The sequence below is a fragment of the Urocampus carinirostris genome, chromosome 5 (assembly GCF_059441175.1).
Source record: "Urocampus carinirostris isolate Australia breed hairy pipefish chromosome 5, RoL_Ucar_1.0, whole genome shotgun sequence".
NCBI lineage: Eukaryota > Metazoa > Chordata > Actinopteri > Syngnathiformes > Syngnathidae > Urocampus > Urocampus carinirostris.
Window position 1 is genome coordinate 4,935,021 of NC_142353.1, and position 21,084 is coordinate 4,956,104.

Here is a 21,084-nt window from a genome sequence, read left to right on the forward strand (position 1 = left end):
CTCCTCCCCCTAAAAATATAAGGGAGATTTTTATTTACTCCCAGTTCACCCCTGACATACATATTTTAGGTCATTAAAAATTAACTCACAACAGAATTTTACTTACGTTAACAAAACAGAGCTTAAATGGTGCTTTGGGTAAGCTCTGATGGATGTCAATTAAAGTCCTATTTAAATATTTAAGCAACAAACTTGTAAAAGCATCCCCCGGGTGCAGTCATGCCGGGTTGTAATGCAGCTTCAGCTCTCCAAGGACCGACTTTAGAGTCAGGCAGGCGGCGTGGATCATCGGGAGGCATCGCGGCTAAGGTTACACTGTGAATTAAAGCTGACACTAAGAGGCGCTCCTTACAATGACCTGCAGAAAACAGGAGACAAAGGAGGCCATTTTGTAGCAGGACAAAGGGGAGGTTAGCGATGATACCTGAGCCTGGACTGACTCATTCAGCGTGTCTGTGGACACATGACTGATGCCGACGGACCACCGCAGCTCGACGCGGCGGGAGAAAAAAGACATTGTAAAGCACATTCCTGCACAGACCTAAGACTGGGGAACACAAATACGCCCATAGAGCTCTGGAATTTATACTGCACCAGTGCTGTATATAGTGTTTGTAAAACACTATTTATTGTATCTATTTATTGTATTGTTTGTATTGCTTTCGTATTTAGTTGCACACTTCTCGACTTCAAATCAGAGACACTGTGCAATACATTTCTTACCTAAAAGGACCAGTGTGTTGTGTATAAGAGGTGTCTCAAAGATGCGGCCCGAGGGCCAGTTGTGGTACGCGGGATGATATTGTCAGGCCCCCGCCTTAATATCTAAGTTTAATGTAGGATTGTATTCATTGTCATGAATGAGTTGTATGTCCTTGTGTGCCCTGTGATTGGCTGGCAACCAGTTCAGGGTGTCCCCTGCCCCCTGCCCGGAGATGGCTGGGATGGGCTCCATCCCCCCGCGACCCTAATGAGGATAAGCGGTACGGCTAATGAGATGAGATGAGACTTCTCATGACAAAAAATGCAAATTCAAAACGTTTTAAAATGCACATGTTTGTTTTTAATCGTTATTGTTAATGTACCCCTCCACAACCCCGCCAAAAAATGCACAAATACGGCATATTGTATTTACCTTAGTATATGCTATATCGATGGTTCCCAAACTTTTACAGGCTGGCGCCCCCTTGGCTCCCCGGTGAGCGCAACCACCATTTTTTACTTTTCAATTCTTCAATCGATAGAAGTACCTACCCACCTATGAAATGCACTAGATAGCACTTCAAGCTCAATAAAATAGTGGTCTGGAGAATTTACAAAATAAAACATAAAACATCACAAATTAACATTCCAATATTTTTTTGACATGTCTTCATAACCAAACAAAGTCTAACTAAATAACATTTGAAAAAATGAAATAATGCACTGTATAAAAATATACTCACTTAAAATAACCCACACCAAACAAAAAACAACAAAAATAAATTGTGCACACTACAAAAAAGTAAACATTGCACACTAAAAATAATCCACATACTTTTAAGGCTGTAAACACGACATGTCTGCAATTAGTGTAGTATAGATTTACCATGTGCTACTGCCGCATGTTCATCAGTGCAAGAAATTTATTAAAGTATGAATTCAAACCCACCATTCCTGCTATCTTATTAACACAACTGCTACAACTATGATTACACTCTTACACTCTTATTATAACACTTATTACCTTACATTAAAAAAGTGTTAATGCAGTTTTGGGTTTGGACACTATTAAACATTTTAGCTAGAGTCACAGCATTGGTTATTTCTTTGTGCTTTGCATAGTTTTTTCGCACTGCGTCAAGGGCGCAAATGCTGCTTTGATGGAGGTTTGTTTACCTCTCAGTCCAATTTTAGATGCACCTTCTTCATGTTTTACTTGTAATCCTTTTTGACATGCCGTGTATTTCAATATGTGCATTTTTAAGGTGCTGGACTTGTGTTTCCCCTGGACCTAGCGACTACGCGAAAGCAAATTCTGCAACGGGCGTTTTCTCCTGTTCCACCTCCGCTTCATCAAAACCAAAATAGGTCCAAACAAGTGATTTTTCGCCCTTCTATGATGCAAGCTTCGTTTCCTTCTCGTTTGTTGACTCTAAGTTTACGGAGTCCGCCATGACACTTAATGAGTTCACACAGTGAGTGTGGCATAGTGCTGTGCTTGCAAACTTTGAATCGCGTTTATTGGCTAGTGCTATTATGAAAACTTTCCTCTGATTGGGCGGCGCTTTTAAAACTCAAACAGTAACAATTCTGGTTGGCCAAAACTCCATCACTCACTACATAACCTTGAAAAACCGTAATGCTTTGCAGTTTCACAACCGCACTACGTCTCATCGCGATGTCGTTTCGATTTCGGTTAATGGTGCAGCCCTAACGTGTTGTGTACAAATCGTCAAACAAACGTTCAAACGCCTGACTTCAACTTCGGACTGCCACCTCCCAACCGCACCCTTAACACCCCCCTACAGCCCCCTTCGTTCTCACCGCCTCCCCATATCTTTCCACCGCCCCAGGGGGGGCGCTACCGTTCACTTTGGGAAGCCCTGTGCTATATGATACTCGAAATATAAAAACTAAATAGTTTTTTTCTCCAGTGATTTATGATCCAGCATCAGTTTTGTCACACACTGCTGCCCATCAATACCAAGATACGTCTTATCTCTGAAGAGCGTGATGACGCTTTATCCCGAAGAATCACGGCGACCAGATGATAAAAGTGCTCAATGTGAATCAGATCAGGAGGCTTCTCCTACTACTGTAGCTCAGAAAAAAATGTGTTACTGTCTTACTTAAACTTCTAAAGGAAATCTATTTGCTGCTCATTTTGAATAAACGCTTTAAAAGATAGGTAATGCTTCATTCTGGAAAAAAAGTCTACGCAACAAGAAAAAAAATACTGGTACTGGATTGCATTCATTGCTGTTAGCTTGCTATAACTATCCAATACTACGGTAATTCTAATTCTACTATTTGGAGCTGAGGTGCGTACCAAATCAGAATCCTTGGTCTCACTATATCTCTCTGCCATGATGGCAAGAAAAAACATGCCTCACCCTGAATCTGCAGTCACTCAGCACAGTAATACGTTAAATACTAATCCTATTAATAATATTCACAATACAATTTGAAAATTAAACAATTTTGAAAAGGAAAATCTAAAGAATGTGAAGTTAAACGAGAAACAACATTAACACTGAATAAATATTTATATTATATATATATATATATATATATATATATATATGTTTTATACATATTTTTCATTCTTTTAATTAGATATTCCCATGATGACAGGCAAGGAAGTGCCTCACCTGCCTCACCTGTTTGCATTTCACTGGTAGTTAGCAAGAAATGTCACAAAATAGATTAGACCTATAATTAAATTGTTTATAATAATGCATACTACCTTAAAATTGTTTCGCGCCTGCCAATGCTCAATTGTAAATTAAATGGCTAATTTCTAAGTAGTCATAAAGCATGGGTTGGATTGGATCCCTTAAACACAAGGAATCGTAGGGGCATTTTCTGTGGTGTGGCATTTTCTGTGGTGTGCCTTGGGCAAGTAAAGCCTGTTGGCACCCATCCCTCTCCAGACCAACGAGTGGTTCCACACGGTCTCAAACCGGGGACTTTTCGTGTGCTAGGCAGATGTGCTAACCACTGCACACTATTTGCCCAAAAATGTTCTGACATATGGGAAGACACAACATAATAGGCCCAGCCTCAGGTAAAAAGTCAGGACTCTTAATGCTACTCTGGGTATGGGTAGAGTGTGCATGATCTTTAAAAAAATATCACTTTAACAAGAAGTTTTTAAACTTTGCAATGCACCTTCAAATACTGTACATGTAAATTCCTAAATATCAAAAGATTGTAGGTTGTCATTATTTTTTGTTACAAATATATTCCAGGGAGTTCTAATGGACACAGCTTTTTGTATTAAAAGCAAACCCTGGCTTTTCTGCACACAGACAGAAGAGGCCCAACAGGAAACCAGTAGCTTAGATATCTCCGGTCCCTCCTAATCATCATGGATAACTTTGACCTAAAGAAACAGTGAGGATTCCTGTCTAATTTAATTACTGTTTTCCAGCGTCCAAATATTGTGTTAAACTCAGACACTGTTTGTGAGTGTGTTGATTAATTTATTTTTGGGACATGATCTGACAGTATGTTTTGTTTATTTTTTTGTTTCTTTACAAATTATTTACCAATCTTAAATCTTGCAAATTGCTTTACTATTTGAAAAGTTGACTATGCAATATGAAAAATACGCTGGTCCCTGAGCAAAGAACTGAAATTCAAAAGGGTGTGAATTCCACCCGACCCCTGCAAAACAGAACACAGCTTTTCAATTTGGTCTGCTGTTTAGTGACAATGACTTTCTTCCTAAAAATCAAAAGCAATTTTGCAAATGTGATACACACTTTATGAAAAACAATAAAAGTGTGCATGCTGTTTTAAATGACTCTAAAACTAATCAAATTGAAATCAGATATTCACAGCTTTTATTATGAGCACTGCTTTCCGTGCTGTGGACTGAACCTCCATTCTGTGATTTTCTGTACATGGTTTCGCTGTGCCTCACTGTGGATAGCAAACATTTCAATTTTGTTTTTAATTTATAAGCCAAATTTCACATCATTGAATAAGAACATTTGTAAACTGGCGAGCATGGTTTTCCTGCAGCATCAAATTGTAACTCTCGCATTTGAGTTCTGCAACTGCCTGGCAACCAGTTCAGGGTGTCCCCTGTCCACTGCCCGAAGATTCTTGGATAGGCTCCAGTATCCCTGCAACCCTACTCAGGATAAGCGGCTCAGAAAATGGATGGATGAATGCATTACAGTTAGTCCATCCTTTTTTTTCCTGGTTTCATTCTCTTTTAATTCTTTCTTCTCCCCTTCCTTGATGCGCACAGTCAGATTATGTCAATGAGTCTTTCATTATTCGTTCTTTGTAGGCTTGGTTGACTTTATTCCAGGTACATTCTGTTTTCTATCATTTCATTATAATGCATGTGTTTAACCTTAGACCTGTTATAAGAGAGAGACAGACAGACAGACAGACAGACAGACAGACAGACAGACAGACAGACAGACAGACAGACAGACAGACAGACAGATAGATAGATAGATAGATAGATAGATAGATAGATAGATAGATAGATAGATAGATAGATAGATAGATAGATAGATAGATAGATAGATAGATAGATAGATAGATAGATAGATAGATAGATAGATAGACGATAGATGGATAGATAGATAGATGAATAGATGGGTAGATTGCCTTTTCTTTTTTTTTTAATCCCTCTCACTTAACGGATTATTCAGACAATAAGCTGGCTCACAGAACAAATTATATTTTGCCTGGTATGTTTGTGTGTCGATTTTTTGGGGCAGAGAGGTGTTTCTTGTAAAATAAATTTTGCACCAACACTAAAACACCATAAAATATGCAAATGTCCAATGTCTACATCAGAAAATGGACAGTCTGAGATTCACAGTTCCATCGACCATTATCATTGTCATCCTCAAGAGAGCCTGCCACAGCCTGCATGCCCCATCTTTAAAAAATTAAAGAGCTGCTGAAAAAACTAGCCAGAGGAGCCAAAAGCCCATCGGTTCTGTCACAACAAGTTTTTTTTACTTGCTTCCCAAAAGTGTTTTCTGTGAATGACGAGCTTTCTCAGAGATTCACAAAACAATGCAATTCACACAAAAAGCATAGAATCTAAAGTATTTGCCTTCATTTCCCAAAGTTTAGATGTTGTAACTGAAAAATTTGGGGCATTTGCATCACAAGATAAATATAATTTGAGATTATTATTTAGGTGTTTGTGTATCCTAATCAGATAAACAGGAACATGGAATATATGTGTAACCGCGTTGTACGTGTCCCACCAAAGATCCACATTCACGCTGGACTGGATGATGAGGTTTTTATTATTACAGTTCTGCAAATGGATGAGTCACAACATTAGCTTTTTCTGCTGGGTTTGATCTCTTTGATCTCTTTGTAGTACTCTGGTAAAACTGACAACAAAGCATATCAAAGAGCTGTCTTTTCACTTTACAGAAAATACATTTTAGAATATCACAATACATTTATAAATCTTTGCATTTTAACAAGATACTTTTAACAAGAGATCGTATAGTGGATTTTTAACGTTTACAATGAATTCAACATGTTTTTCTTTACTCTGAATTTTAACCAACATCATCCTTTTTTAATGTATATGAAAAAATAGGAATAAAAACAATAATGAGTATAAAAATGGGTACAATTTACCTGCAAATGGATGAGTCACAACATTAGCTTTTTCTGCTGGGTTTGATCTCTTTGATCTCTACAAGGGGAATTAATATTTAGTAAAACAGAAACAAAACGAAAATAAATCAAAACAGCTTGACAATATCAATCACATTACTATGCATGGTGAGAGATTTGTCAGCTGGGGTTATAATGTTTAAAATTAACTTATTTTGTGGAGCACCAAAAGATATGTCTTACCTTTGTAGTACTCTGGTAAAACTGACAACAAACCCCGCCTCCTGGTCACATGTTAGAAGCCAAAACCAAACCCCACCCCATACCAGCAGATGGCACTGTTGGACTCAGCATTGCAGGACATTTACCAAAAACTATACACATATTTTAGCAGGAATTTCAATAAAATAAAAGTTATTATTACACCCGTTACATACACCCCCCTGAAATTCTGCTAAATATGGGAGTGCTACACTATACAGAAAAAAAATCACAGCCAAAACGGCAAATACTGATGAAAAAGACACGAAAACTAGTACAGTATTACAAGGAACAAACTGAAGTGCATGTCAGTTCTAAAACTCTCCCAAAAAAGGAGTGTGAAAAGAAAGGAGGCGATCAAACTCCTATCTAAGCACAGACTCAAAGATGCCTGTTACATCTCTGAAATATCAAACATTGTTCCTATAGTTGTAAGTGCTCACATAGGCACAATTCTTGTTTCTTACTCAAGCTTTGTTACTCAAACTGAAGGTGCATCTCTACTGAACTTAAACTAGGAACTTGCAGATATTGCGGACAGAGGATTGTCACCTACCACATGGTCATTCATCTGACAAATAAGACGACTAGGAGGCCTGATGGACTGGCGGACCCTAAGACCATAACGGTTAGGTTGAGCACAAATAACCTGAGCTTGAAGGTCTGGGGCAGTCAAGTCTAAACAGTCAGTATCAGGGGAGTCTGCGTCCAGATGGTCAGTGTTCAATGGGGTCTCGTCTGGGAGACCCATACCCAAAGGGATCATGTTTCCAGAGCACTGTGATGGGCTTTCCGTATTGTCACTTGAAGTATGGTCAACATCTTGTTCGGGGATGTGCTGACTTCCTCGACTGGATGTATCAACACTGCGAGAGTCGGACTGGGCATCAGATCTGCTGTCTAGTGAGTTATCCTCTACCTCTGGATGAACTTGCTCTTCACCTGCCTGTATCACCCAGTTTACTGTACGGACATCACTGTCTTCAACCGCGTCAGGTAAATCAGGGCATACATCACTTCCATGCATAGCAGCGTCAGACTCTGAGTGTTCAGATTTGCTGGCCAGATCATCCTCACAGGGCAAGAAGCTAACAGAGAGCAGCAAATTCCTGTGAACTACCTTCTCTTTGCCCGTCAGACAATCCTTGACTCTGTAGACATTGAGATCAGGCTTGACTGATATGACTTCATACGGGGTTGACTCCCACTTATCTGCAACTTTGCGTTTCCCCGGGACACCTCTGTTGGCGATCAACACCCGGTCTCCCACGACGAGAGGTGATCCTTTGGCCCTACGGTTGTACAGCTTGGCATGACGAGTCTGTTCTGTGAGAGTATTCCTCTGTACAATTTGAGCAGCTTCATGTAGATCTTTCTTCAGATGGCGTACAAAGTCAGAGTAGCTGACAACAGCATCATTGGTATTAGCATGTTGAAACATGACATCGACAGGGAGACGAGGGATCCTACCAAACACTAGGTAAAACGGTGCAAACCCTGTTGTCTCATGCTCTGTGCAGTTATAGCAGAATGTGAGCTGCTGCAGCATTTGTGGCCACTTTGCTTTGGGCTGAGGGGGAAGGGTTCTGATCATATCCCCCAATGTTCGGTTGAATCGTTCTGCGATACCATTTCCCATGGGGTGGTACGGAGTGGTATGGGATTTCTGCACCCCTGCCATCTCTAGAAGCTCTTTGATCAGTTTGCTCTCAAAATTAGCTCCCTGATCAGAGTGGATACGCCGTGGGAAACCATAGACAAGGAAGAAATCCTGCCACAGACGGCGAGCAACTTGTTTGGCGGTTTGATTTCTGCAAGGGAAGGCGTGCGCCATCTTGGAGAAATGATCAGTTACGACCAGGACATCTACAGACTTGTTCTCTTGCTCAGCAGTCCAAAAGTCTATACAGACCAACTCCATAGGCTCAGAGGTGACTATGTTCTTGAGTGGTGCACGGTTGTGTGGTTCCGGTGTTTTCCCTACTACACAGCGCTGACAGGATTTGACATAATTCACAACATCACGTTCCATGCCATTCCAGAAGAATCGTTGCCTCACCAGAGACAAAGTACGGTTCTGGCCTTGGTGACCTGCTGAGTCATGTAAACCTTGAAGGACTTTCTGTTTCAATGAATCAGGCACCACAAACTGGAAGATTTTCTTGGCCATGTGAGGATCTTTCCTTATTTTGTAGAGCATGCCATTCTGTATGGTGAGTCTGCTCCAATGCTTCAGTAGTTTCATCACACTAGGCGACTCGACAGCTCTCTCACGCCTGGTAGGTCTCTTGTGTCTATGCACAAAGTACATGGTTCTGCTTATTGTGTTGTCCTGTTCTTGTAAACCAACAAGCTGACTCTGTGGGAGTGCCGTTGACTGATCTCCCTTCTGCAGAAGATTGAAGTTGGCATCTGTTCCCATCACTTGACCCACGCCACCAGTGGACTGAGCACTGAAGACAGCAGCAACCTCTTCTGATGTCACAGAACCATTGGAGCCTGATGGAATTGCCCTTTTTACTGACTCGTCTGATGTCCCAGCACTCTCGTCTACAACAGCGTGACAATTGTTGGATACTCTGAACACCTCTTGCACAGTACTGTTGTTCACCCTGTTGACTTGGTCCAAGAGCGAAGTATAGGGCTCGGTAACAAGGCGATGACCCACACATGACCGTACAAATGGCTCACGGCTCAGAGCGTCGGCTACGATGTTCTTTGGGCCGGGAATGTACTTCAGGTCAAAATTGTATGCAGCTAGCTTCGCTACCCACCGCTGTTCACACGCATCAAGTCTTGGTTTGGTCAAAATGTATGTAAGTGGGTTATTGTCGGTCCACGTGGTAAAGTGTCTTCCTTTCAACCAATGGCTGAATTTATCACATACCGCCCATTTCAAGGCAAGAAATTCGAGCCTGTGTGCAGGGTAGTTGAGCTGGGAGCGAGAGAGCGTCTTACTTGCAAAGGCGACTGGTCTGGCTACTTTTCCACCAGGTGGCAGCTGTGACAGGACTGCTCCAATCCCATCAAAGGATGCGTCGACAGCCAGAATAAACGGCGCATCAAAATCTGGGTGGGCCAGAGTGACACCTGTCACGAGGTCGTGCTTCAGTGTTTCAAAGGCGTTCTGGCATGCATCGGACCAATCTGCAGGCGTCAGCTTCACTTGACCTTTCTTGCGGGCTCTCTTGCGCTTATGCTTGTCACCAGATTCAGATGTGAGCCTGAACAGAGGTTTTGCCTTCGCAGAACATGCTTCAATAAAGCTTTGGAAATACATCACCATGCCTAGAAAAGATCTGATTTTACTAGGGCATGGCGTCTTGCCATCCGACTCCATTAGATCAGTGACTTGTACGTCATTTATCGCTCTCACTTTCTCGGGGTCAGTCCGAATTCCATCCTCACTGATGACATGCCCAAGAAATTTCACAGTCCGTCTGAGGAAAAAACACTTTTTGGGTGCGAGCTTGAGGTTGTGTTCCTTAAGGCGAGTAAACACCATCTGCAGGCGTTGGAGTGCAACTTCCTCTGTGGGGGCAAACACCATCAGATCGTCGAGGTAACATAATAGGCTCATGAAATTCTGATCACCAAATATTGACATCATCATCCTCATAAATGTTGCTGGGCTGTTGCAAAGTCCCTGAGGGAGCCGGTTGTACTCGTGAAGGCCGAATGGTGAGGAGAATGCCGTGTACTTTTTGTCGTCAGGGTGCAAGGGGACATTGTAGTAGCCTGACGTCAGATCCATTGTGGAGAAAAAGGCATTTCCCCCAAGTGCGGCCAAAGCATCAGCTTGATGCGGTAGTGGGTAGGCATCCTTTATGGTTCTTGCATTAAGCCTTCTGAAATCAGTACATACCCTTAGTTCTCCATTCCGCTTCCATATGAGAACAAGCGCAGATGCATAGTCGCTAGTCGACTTCTGAATAATTCCTTTCTCTTCCATCTCGTTCAGAGTCGTCCTCAGTTTTTCATACTGACTTGGTGGTATACGTCTGTAGGGTAGACGGAACGGCTTATCATCAACAAGGTGGATACGATGTACAAACTCTTTGGCCTCTCCACAGTCCATCTTATGGCGAGAAAAGATTGACTCGAATTGTTCGATGATATGAAGGAGCTTGTCTTTACACTGCAGCGAAACCTCACATGACTTCAGGTCAATGTCTTGCAGTCCCAGAGCTTCCAATGCACGCATCATGTCCTCTTCTGACCTGGGTCGGACCTCTTTGCTCTGTACACTCTGCACGTTGCACTTGACCTCCTCTGCATTGGGCAGGTCTTCCGCTGCGATACAAGGAGACACATCTGCAATTTTCCTGTTTCTTCTCAGCACCACAACTCTGTCCGTGGGATTAAAGACTTTAACAGGCACCCATCCATCTCCCCAGAGTGGAGTAACAACTCGTCCGACAAGGACTTGTCTGGGCGCAGCCTTAGATTGGGTTGGCTCAACGACCACTGTGCTGCCCGCTGATGCCCCGGCCAACTCAGGTAACTTGCCCCAAATAACGTACTCGGTCCGTGGATTCAGCGTCACGCAACTCTTGATCTTTACTGTCCCTACCTTGTCTGGAATGCAATCACCTCTCCATCTCTCTGTGTTGGAAAGCATTGACAGGAATTGACTGTGGTTATCGGACAGACCGTTGTCAGGAGTGGAAACTAATCTCCAATAGCCATCAGTACTTTTCAATTGAGTCAAAATATATTTGATGGCATTGCTGCCAAGGATCATCTGTTCTGTCTGGCCTGGCACCACCATTACTGGTATTATCATTTGGCACCCGTAAACTGTGACGTGAATGTCGTACATATCTCTGGGAGAAACTTGGTGTCCACCGCAGCCTACAATGACATAATCATCGGCCGTGTAACTCATCATATCAGGGAATTGCTGCAGGAGGTACTTAGCTGTGTCCTCACTTACTGTACAAGCCATCGACCCGCTGTCCAACAGCGCTCTGAAAGTGGGGCCTTCTTGCACAAGTACAGGTGTGTAAAACAGTTCGTCAGTCTCCGCTATTCTCTGAAACCCCTGAAAGATCAGCTTCTTCGATGGAGGTATCTTGTTGCTATACAACTCATAAATTGATTTATTGTCTTGCATGTCAGGCTTCACATTAGTGGTGGGAGGTATACTCAGTTGATCTGCACTGTTCTCCCCTAAGCGCAGATCAGTTAGTTTCCCTGAGGTAGCGGGACAACTTTCGTCACTGGACAATCACGTCGAGAATGCCCTGGGGCATGGCAGTGAAAGCAAAGGTTTTTGTCTCGGCAATGAGAGAGAGCACTGTGTCCGACTTCTTTGCAAATGATACATGGCTTGGCAGTGAAACCATTTATTCTGGCTCCAGGTCGCCTGGTTGGAGCTCCCCCTCTCTCTTGAAACTGGTTCGAGGTAACACGTATCAGAACTTTCTCCAACATACTAATAACGTCCGTTAGAGAGACATACTGTGGGCTCGAAGTCTGAGGTGGCTCGTGCACGAGGGTTGGACCATGGTTCACCTCAGCTTTGTGTACGGCAATTTCCGCTCTATTCGCAGGTTGTTGTAGGGAATCTGCTTTGTAGCTCTTCTCAGCGTGGTATTCATTCAGCACCTCTAGTACCTCACATGCTGACCACTTTTCGATGGTTTTTGATCTGTAAGTGAGTGCCAGTTCCTTGCATGGGCAGTTCCTAATAAACATGCGAGTAACCTCTATTTCAGGGTTGTCAAATGTTTTGCCCTGCTCTCTCAAGCACTCAGAGGCAAGGTCAGCTGCTCTGTTTAGTCTCAGCCAGTAGTCATAGGGGTCTTCCTGGTCTTTGGGCAAAGTTGAATAAAAGTCAGCTAAAGGGACAGCAGAGTACTTGGTACAGCTAAAGTATTTCCTGAGAAGACTATAAATCATGTCAGGGCGGGTATAGACGTCTATATTACTGTTTCTAATGCTAAACCTAACTACATCTTTAGCTTTTCCTCTCAAATGTATAAGGATTTCCTCTGCTTGCTCTTCAAGTTTCACATCACTCCTTTTTATAAATGTCCTCATTAGATCTTCCCACTCATGTATTGTTATTGAGTCTGAGCCATCCCCAATAAATGACGGCGGTTCCTTAACCTTTCTCTGCGTTACCACCTGACTCAATCTGTTTGCTTCATCTTGTGTGGCAGCAGCGTTAGGAGCTACTATATTATGTGACTGTATATTTGAGAATATGCTATCAGCCAATTTATGTCCTATCTCCTGAATAATATTTGTCATGTGATCAGCTAAACCCTCAGAAATTTCACTCGCGGAATTTGGCGTAGATGTGGGTCTGACCTGAGGTGAAGGTAGGCTAGCATGTTGGTCAGCTGCATTATGGGTGCTCACAATGGAACTTGCCTCTACTCTATGTGTAGCACCACCTGGGGTAGAACTATTATCAGAGGGGATGGGGGTAAACATGCCCCTGCCCCTGCCAAAGTGAATAGGTGTGTCAAATTGTGGAGCTAACACATTGCTCTGATTAAACATGTTTCAAAGATTAACAGAAAAAAATGTAAATAAGTCAAAATCACAAAATAAATCAGCAGCCTTCGTATCACTGTGACACTGCACTGTAATGAGCTAAACAATATCGCTCATGTAACTAAAATTTCAAATACTGTGAGCTCATGTGGCAGGTAGGACAGTCCTCGGTTCGGCGAGTTTGATAGAAGTCACGGGTCACGGCACCAATGTAACCGCGTTGTACGTGTCCCACCAAAGATCCACATTCACGCTGGACTGGATGATGAGGTTTTTATTATTACAGTTCTGCAAATGGATGAGTCACAACATTAGCTTTTTCTGCTGGGTTTGATCTCTTTGATCTCTTTGTAGTACTCTGGTAAAACTGACAACAAAGCATATCAAAGAGCTGTCTTTTCACTTTACAGAAAATACATTTTAGAATATCACAATACATTTATAAATCTTTGCATTTTAACAAGATACTTTTAACAAGAGATCGTATAGTGGATTTTTAACGTTCACAATGAATTCAACATGTTTTTCTTTACTCTGAATTTTAACCAACATCATCCTTTTTAATGTATATGAAAAAATAGGAATAAAAACAATAATGAGTATAAAAATGGGTACAATTTACCTGCAAATGGATGAGTCACAACATTAGCTTTTTCTGCTGGGTTTGATCTCTTTGATCTCTACAAGGGGAATTAATATTTAGTAAAACAGAAACAAAACGAAAATAAATCAAAACAGCTTGACAATATCAATCACATTACTATGCATGGTGAGAGATTTGTCAGCTGGGGTTATAATGTTTAAAATTAACTTATTTTGTGGAGCACCAAAAGATATGTCTTACCTTTGTAGTACTCTGGTAAAACTGACAACAAACCCCGCCTCCTGGTCACATGTTAGAAGCCAAAACCAAACCCCACCCCATACCAGCAGATGGCACTGTTGGACTCAGCATTGCAGGACATTTACCAAAAACTATACACATATTTTAGCAGGAATTTCAATAAAATAAAAGTTATTATTACACCCGTTACATATGTAACTGATAACCAGAGTACAATCTTGCTTTTCATTTGGGACCGATCCATACAAAATATTGAGAGCTCAAACTGTAACAATGTCCTATACATTGTATGTATGACTAAGACTAGGTTCACACTGCAGAGCTCAATTCAGATTTTTTTGCGAAATCTGATGTTTTTTGGGGAGTGTTCACAATTCCATCGAAATGCGACCTGTATGCCACTTGATTTTATTGTGTGAACGCGCCACATTTGTCATCCATCCAGTAGAGGACAAGTGACGTCACAGGCAATGCACTCATGTTTGCAGAAGTACTCATAGATGTTACCAGTGGAGCGTTGTCCCCCTGAATATTAATTAAATCCAAAACCTCCCTTTCCCCTATTGATAGCTATCTGTGTGGTGGAATTTGAATGTAAATATTGTTAACTGCCACTACAGGATACTATCACTTTAAGAATGAACTCTAGCCACATGTTATGGATCCGCGATGCATGTTGGCTTTTCGGTGAGTTACAAAATAAACAAGCGTTCATCTTCCACAAATATGTGATTTAATGACACTGTGTTTTTGACTGCCATGTTTGTTCAATTCTCCACTTCTTCCCGCCTGGTTGAAGACAGAATACTGACATCTGCGACCTATGGATGACATACGGTCGCATGAATGTGCCCTGACCCATCACACAGGAGTCACATCCCAAAAGATCTGATATGTTTCGGATTTAGGACCACATATTAAAGTGGCCTGTGTCTGGTGTGAAACAAGTGGATATGAGCCATTCAGATTGACATTCCTGCAGTGTGAACCAAGCCTTATACTCAAAAAAGGGGAGTAACTTTCCATGCTGCTTTAATCATACATCCAAGCTTCTCAGCATCTCACAACAGACTGTCTATGGGAATGAGCATTACCCTTAATGTCTTCCGGTCCACTCAAAACACAGGCATATAAGTTCCGCTCATTTGTTCCTACCCATATTCCCACGCCTTCCCCTTTGTGTGAGTTACCCAATTGTTTTAACAACATCAACAATAATATAAATGCCTGCATTTTGTGAAAGTTATTACAGTTACAATTCAAGTTATTTTTCACTGGTTTTCTGATCCTGAGTCTCTTGAATGACTCTGATGTTGAGTTGAGGGCAATTTAATGTTGTAGGACCTTGGTGTCTGGGCTGAACCTGTGTTCTTTAACCAGACTCTCTGTCCTGATCGGAGATCCTGTTTCTGCTTTGCATGGAGTCCTGTGTTAAAACAGGATGCTTGCGTCTCCATTGTTATTTTTTCTTTCTGGAATCTTGTAGATCTGCTCCCACCTTGGTCTGACTATCAACTGTGGTGTCCTCAGCAGTCCTGGGATGTTATGCGCCTCCTTGGTATATAACGCACACTGTCCCACTTTCAGCTTCATCTGCTTTTTCAGACCTGGCCACCATATGGACTGTTGTTTTCTGGTTATGTCCTGGTGACCTTCATGAACTTTGTTTAACATTTCCGTTTGCTAGGGAACAGTGATGACGAGTCGAGATCCTTTCATCAGCAGTCCATCTGCAAGAAGCAGGTCTTTTCTACATTGCCAGTACAGTTGAATCTCTTTTGGAACAGTCTTTTTTTTTGGTCAGGCCATCAAGTTTAAACCAGGTCCTTCAGTCTGTGTGGTGTCAATGCAATGTATTTTTTGTCTTTACTTTAAGGTACTCTTTAGTGCCCAAACATCAAGTTAATGGTACTCAGCCGGAAAAGGGTGGCATGCTCCCTCCAGGTTGGGGATGAGATCTTGCCCCAAGTGGAGGAGTTCAAGTATCTTGGGGTCTTGTTCACGAGTGAGGGTAGGATGGAACGGGAGATCGACAGACGGGTCGGTGCAGCATCTGCCGTCATTCGGAAGTTGAATCGGTCCGTCGTAGTGAAGAGGGAGCTGAGCCGAAAGGCAAAGCTCTTGATCTACCGGTCGATTTACATTCCTACCCTCACCTATGGTCATGAACTGTGGGTTATAACCGAAAGAACACGTTCCCGGATACAAGTGGCTGAAATGAGTTTCCTCCGCAGGGTGTCTGGGTTCTCCCTTAGAAATAATGTGAGAAGCTCATTCATCCGGGAAGGACTGTGTGTAGAGCCACTGCTCCTCCGCATTGAGAGGAGCCAGTTGAGGTGGCTGGGCATCTGATAAGCATGTCTCCTAGACGCCTCCCTCTGGAGGTGTTCCGGGAACGTCCGACCGGCATGAGGCCCCGGGGGCGACCCAGGACATGCTGGAGGGACTATGTCTCTGGGCTGGCCTGGGAACGCCTTTGAATCCCGTCGGATGAGCTGGAGGAGGTTGCTGGGAATAGGAACGTCTGGGCCTCCATTTTAAGGCTGCTGCCCCCGCGACCCGACCCCGGATAAGCAGAAGACAATAGATGGATGGATGGACATCAAGTTAAAAAAAAACAATCTTATTTTGAGCCACCAATTATTTATTTATTTATTTATTCATCCATTCATCCATTCATCCATTCATCCATTCATCCATTCATCCATTCATCCATTCATCCATTCATCCATTCATCCATTCATGTATGCGTTTATTTATTGATTGATTTGTTTCTTTATTTATTTATTTGTTTTAATGTCTACAAAAGATAATCTGTTTGCAATACTAATTCTATGTTGACTTTTAGTTTTCAGTGAATGTATGTGTATGTGTGGTTTTCTATAAAACGGGATAAATACATTACGTAATTAAATATTATGGTGTGGTGGGTTTTACATAATTCACCCATGGAACCATTGTTCAGTTAGCGAGTTCCTAGGGGCACTCTTTATTCTGCTGGCTCGCGCCACTCTCATGTTTGTTTTTGTAAGTTTCGATTGCAAGTTTAAATGTCATTAAAGCAGCTTTAGGTGGCACCTTTGTTTAACACTCCGCCTACGACTCCCGTCTCTGCCCGCTACATTGGTGACCCCGACATTAGTCTCGTGGAAGTTTCCGAGGCTATGCATAATACTGAGCATACTGACATGGCATACGCGCCCGTTCTCAAGCTCCCCGAGTTCTGGGAGTCATCTACGGCAACATGGTTCGCACAAGCAGCGGCTCAATTCACCCTGCGCGGAATCACTGTTGATGACTCTCGCTATTACCACGTGGTGTCTGCTCTGGGGACCAGCCAGAGCAGCGAGTTTCATCACATCCCCTCCTGAACTGGATATATATAAGGGACTGGAGGCATATCTCCTCAGAATCTTTGAACTGTCGCGTTCTGAGCGTGCTCGACGCCTCCTTGCTATTCAGGTCTTAGGAGACAGTAAGCCATCGGATCACATGGAAATGATGTTAAACTTGCTTGGCACTGAAAAGCCAAATTTTCTTTGCACACATGGACCTCCATTAACTTCTGCCAATGACACCCCCATCCGCACATACGGGACATGGACAGATGACTTGTGTTTTGGGGGTTAGCAGTTTACATGGGACTTTATCACTGCGGATATTGCTTTTCCTCTTCTTGGTGCAGATTTTCTGTGTGCCAATGGACTATTCGTTAATGTGAAAAATGGCCGCCTCGTTGACGCATTGAATTTCTCCCCTCTCGCGTGTGTCCGCGACAAAATGATTTTTGAGGGTCTGTCCAGCTCTCTCTTGGACGGTAATATTTACCACCGGCTCCTCGCCAAGTTTCCCAGTCTGGCGAAGCCCACCTTCTCAGCCTCCACGACCAGACATAGGGTTGAGCACCACATTGAAACCAAGAGGCCCCCGGTTCATGCCAGGGCCCGACGACTCAATCCAGACAGGCTGGCAGCTGCTAAATCCGAATTTGCCAACATTGAACGTCTCGGCATCATCCGCCGATCAGACAGCCCCTGGGCCTCACCACTACACATGGTCCCGAAACACGCCCGACCGTTACCCAGTCCCGCACATTCAAGACTTCTCTGCACACCTGGCGGGTAAACTTCTCTTTTCCAAGGTGGACCTAGTGCGGGGATACCACCAACTGCTAGTGTATCCCTCAGATATACCGAAGACGTCCGTGATAACTCCATTTGGGTTGTTCGAATTTCTCAGGATGCCGTTCGGACTGATGGATTCAGTGCTCAGGGACATGCCTTTTGTGTTTGTCTACCTGGACAGCTTCCTTGTTGCCAGCTCCTCAGAAGAGGAACAATTGGAGGACCTCAGGGACCTCTTCACCAAGCTCAGTCAGCATGGCCTGATTATAAATCCCACGAAATGTGTTTTTGGCGTACCCTCCATCCACTTCCTTGGGCATCTCATCACCAAGGATGGGGCTTCCCCCCTACCGTCTAAGGTAGAGGCCGTCTCCACCTTTCCTCAGCCGCCAACAGCACAGGGCCTCAGGGAGTTTCTTGGCATGGTGACATTCTACCATAGGCCCTCGAGGGTAGGTCACCCAATCAAGCTGTTGAATGGACCGCTGAGAGGACCAAGGCATTCGAGGACACAAAAACCGCGCTGTGCCAGGCAGCCATGCTGGCTCACCCAGCCCCGGAGCCCCAGTCGCACTCACTACAGACACATCAGACCTTGCAGTGGGAGCCGTGTTCGAGCAGTGGGTTGACAATGCTTGGCAGCCACTCGCCTTTTTTAGTCGCCAGCTGGTCCCCAGAGAACGTAAATACAGTGCATTTGACAGAGAACTACTTGCCATCTGGTATGCGATTCGCCACTTCCGTATCATCTTGGAGGGCCGTGAGTTCATTGTCTTTGTTGATCATAAGCCTCTTACCTTCTCCATGTCCAAGACGTCCGAACCGTGGTCCGCCCGCCAGCAGCGCCAGCTGTCATTCATATCGGAATACACGACTGACATCAGACACATTGCTGGGAAGTCCAACGTGGTTGCGGATTGCCTGTCCAGAGCAACCATCAGCGCTGTGCAATTGGGGCTTGATTATTCCAGTATGAGTGTGGACCAGGCTTCTGATAACGCGTCCAAACGCTCAAGAGCTCAGACACTGGTTTGCGGCTGGAGGAGGTTGCGGTCGGAGACTCAGGGGCCAAGCTGTGTTGTGACCTCTCCATGGATTGGCCTAGGCCGCCTGTCCCTGCTGGCTGGCGTCGGGCTGTTTTTAAGGCAATACATGGCCTGTCTCATCCTGGCAGGAAAGCATCCATTAAGCTAGTGGCCCAGAAGTTTGTGTGGAAAGGGATAAAAAAGGACGTCCGGGACTGGGTCGACTCATGCATGGCATGCACCGTCACATCAAGGCACCGTTGGAACCATTCACCATGCCCGAACGGAAGTTTGACCACGTTAACATTGACCTGGTGGGCCCACTCCCCCCTTCACACGGTTTCACTTACCTCCTGACGATGGTGGACAGGACGACCCGTTGGCCTGAAGCAGTTCCGCTGACTTCCACCTCAGCTGTCGATGTGGCCCGGGCGTTCATCGGCACATTGGACCCCCTGCAGACCTCTCATCTGACAGGGGCGCACAGTTCACCTCCGAGGTGTGGAACACGGTTGCCGAGGGCCTGGGAGTCAAACTTTACCGCACCACTGCCTACCACCCCCAGGCTAACGGGTTGTGCGAGCGGTTCCACCGCTCGATGAAAGCGGCCCTGCGCCCGGGATGACCGATGGGGACTGGGTTGATAAGCTACCCTGGCTCATGCTGGGACTGGCGACCGCTCCCAAAGAGGACCTTCATTGCTCTTCAGCTGAGTTGGTTTATGGTCAAGTGCTGCGGGTGCCAGGTGATTTCATCCCAGACCCAACGACACCCTGGGCCGCATCCAGGGAGAAGTCCATCTTGCAGGGCACTGCGGGAGCGTTTGTGCCTATCCCCACATCGCGACACGGCAGGCCAGTTTCACGGGTTCCCTCCAACCTGCGCTCGGCTGGTCTTGTCTTCATTCGCCACGATGCCCACCGCGGACCATTGCGCCCTCCCTATGATGGACCGTTTAAGGTCCTGCAGCATGGTGACAAGACCATGGTCGTGGACATTGGTGGTAGGCCAGAAACTGTCTCCGTGGACAGGGTTAAGCCTGCCCACATGGATATGTCCAAGCCATTGGAACTGGCCCAAGCCCCACGGCGCGGCCGTCCTCCTGCGGCACGACCCTCCGGCCCCGTGGGTACCCACTCCGACCCTCTGCCCCCAGCACCTGTGGGCTCTCCAACTGAGTCCACAAGCTCTCACCCCCCTCTGTTCCAGCTCCTTGTACCCGCAGTGGCCGGGTCAGCATCCCAACCAGGCACAGAGACTTTGACTATGGGTGAATTCTGGGGGGGCTTGTGTAGTGGGTTTTACATAATTCACCCATGGAACCATTGTTCAGTTAGCGAGTTCTTAGGGGGACTCTTTATTCTGCCGGCTCGCGCCACTCTCGTGTTTGTTTTTGTAAGTTTCGATTGCAAGTTTAAATGTCATTAAAGCAGCTTTCGTTGGCACCTTTGTTTAACACTCCGCCTACAATTTCCGTCTCTGCCCACTACAATGGTTCTAATAAACCGCGGCAGGTTCGTTAAGTCGCGTCTTTCGGATCATGTCACTATTGAAAATAGAAAATACCACATAGTTAGATTTTGATTACGAATACAGTACAGTAACTACTGATACGACGAAGGAAACGGCAGATCAGTGAATGCGGCAAACGACTCGTGTTGTTCGCAAACGAGCCGGCTCTTGGGAGTAGGAGTCAGTTACCCACCAATTGAGAGCCAGTACCCTTGGAAGCGCGATATTTTTCTTGTAATTGGCCAAAATGCTTTTTTTTTCATTGATTCTGTGCTGTTGACTTTGAATTTGTTAAGTATAAAAAAGGGTGAAATGGTCTTGTAGTTAATTGGTTTTTTTGTAGTTTTATGAAAAAATGTATTCCATGGATCCTGTGTTTTTCAGTGTTAACGCTTATATTTTATTTTCTTCTATATTTTTTCTCCTTTAAAGTCATTTATAATAATACATAATACATGCTAATAGACGGATTAAACCACAAAAACAACATGAAGAG

At 44.2% G+C, this 21,084-nt stretch overlaps 1 long non-coding RNA gene across 1 annotated transcript in view; it reads right to left on the minus strand.

The window, feature by feature from the left end:
* Positions 1–222: 222 nt before the first annotated feature.
* LOC148365040 (uncharacterized) overlaps positions 223–21,084 on the minus strand; it is a 33,630-nt gene continuing 12,768 nt past the window's right edge. The window contains exon 3 of the long non-coding RNA XR_015850470.1: positions 223–358. This is a non-coding gene — a long non-coding RNA (uncharacterized LOC148365040). The remainder of the gene's footprint in view (positions 359–21,084) is intronic.